Genomic DNA, 1,654 nt, shown 5'->3' on the forward strand with positions numbered 1-1,654 from the left:
TCCTAAAAGTATGAATGACACAACTCTTAAAATTCTTCATTTTCATAGTGGATAATTATACTCTAAAGGTATGAATGATACAACTCTTAAAATTCCTAGTTGAAGGTTAAGGGTTTCATGTTGAGGCTATATATAGCCACTTATGTTGTCTTGTAGACTTGAAAAAGGTAGTAAAAAGATCATTTATGCCTTCTTTTAACTAAGTACTAAGTTTTTTTATAATGCTATGTAGTTTAGGTTGTATGTTTAGTATCATCTAAGCTTGACATGATCGATCTAGCCTGCGGAGTGATTCAAATCTCAAACAAGTATTTTTTTTTCTCTAAGATATTCAATCAACAAAGTAATTCGTTATCATGAAGCATGATTTAACTTCGGTTTGATGACGGAGACGCCTCGTGGAGGGACACTGAAAGAAGGACAATCAAACCAAAAAAGATAGATGAGTGATGTGGGGTTCACTGCCACTTTTATGTATTGTAGGATAAGTAATGTCCCTTATTTTTGCTGACTATGTTATTTCACATGTAATATTATGATATCCAAGCTAGGTTTCAATCGTGGGACCTGTGAGTTATGGGCCCACCACGCTTCTGCTGATATTAATCATTTTGATCTCAAGCTTTCATCATAGATGTTTAGTTCACTTATGGCAAACTTTGAGACAGTATATAAAAAGGTATTAACGGCCCTTCAACCCTTATATCATTCTCCATGACTTGAGACATTCTAACTTTACTTTTTATATTTGTACTACTTTTTCTATATTTGTACTACTTTTTTTTTATAGTAGTATGATTGGGTGTCCTTTGCTTTTCTTCGTCGCGAGACAGTATATAAAACGTGTTGTGTCGCACATGATTGAACATGCACGCATAGGTGGGGTGTGTGGTCAAACAAGTTTGAATTCCACATAAGTGATGTTTGAATTCCGAAGGAAAATCGTGCCTAAGGTCCAACAAAGCCACAGAGCCGGGTGAAAAATGTTAATGGGGATTGAGTACTCCTTAAGGTTTTCCATGAGCGTGTCAAGATTAGACTCCCCATAGTAGACGCGTTTTGAAACCATGAGGTTAACAATACATAAAATGTCAAAACAGACTATATATACTAGTAGAGACTAAATCTAGCACCTTTGACCACTAAGCCAAACTATCCCAACAATTGTGTTTGGACTAACTAAGATAGTCGAGCTATCTCTAGACATGAGATTGCATCACGATGCATGGGTCATGTTGTTGGGAACCGAGATGACCATGGGATGCAACGTTGTTGTGTTGCAAATGATTTAACACTCATAGGCGGCGTGTGCGGTCAAATAAGTTTTAATTCCACATTATTCATGGTTGAAACCCGTAGGCAAACCCTGCCTAAGGTCCAACAAAGCCACAAAGCCACAAAGCTAGATGAAAAATATGAAAAAGTATGAATTAAGTACTCCTTAAGGTTTTTCATGATCGTGTCAAGATCACAAAGCCGCACATTTGAAAAAGTATGACTTTGACACGATGCACTGGTCGGAGTTGGGCTAAACTCTTTCCATAGTAGACGCGTTTTAAAACCATGATGTTAACAACAATAAATAAAAAGTCAAAACAAACAATATGTGTTAGCAGCGGGCACGAGGCTTTACAAAAAATGAAAATAAATGACA

The sequence above is a fragment of the Cucurbita moschata genome, unplaced genomic scaffold, assembly GCF_002738365.1.
Source record: "Cucurbita moschata cultivar Rifu unplaced genomic scaffold, Cmos_1.0 Cmo_Scf00070, whole genome shotgun sequence".
NCBI lineage: Eukaryota > Viridiplantae > Streptophyta > Magnoliopsida > Cucurbitales > Cucurbitaceae > Cucurbita > Cucurbita moschata.